A 200-nucleotide genomic window follows, 5' to 3' on the forward strand; every position below is an offset into this window, starting at 1 on the left:
CCGTTTTGACAGCTTGTTATTATTACAAGAGGTGAAGTCAACAGATGAAACCAAACTGTCATGTCATTTGGGAGCTTGAGCTTTGCGATTGTGGATCTGTTAATAATAAATTGTTTAAGAATATAGTGCTGGGTTTCATGGCTTTGTTAAAAGATTCTCATCCCTTTGCTTCTACGTGTGCTGTGAGGGTGAATTTACAA

Source organism: Epinephelus moara, chromosome 13, assembly GCF_006386435.1.
Source record: "Epinephelus moara isolate mb chromosome 13, YSFRI_EMoa_1.0, whole genome shotgun sequence".
Classification (NCBI taxonomy): Eukaryota; Metazoa; Chordata; class Actinopteri; order Perciformes; family Serranidae; genus Epinephelus; species Epinephelus moara.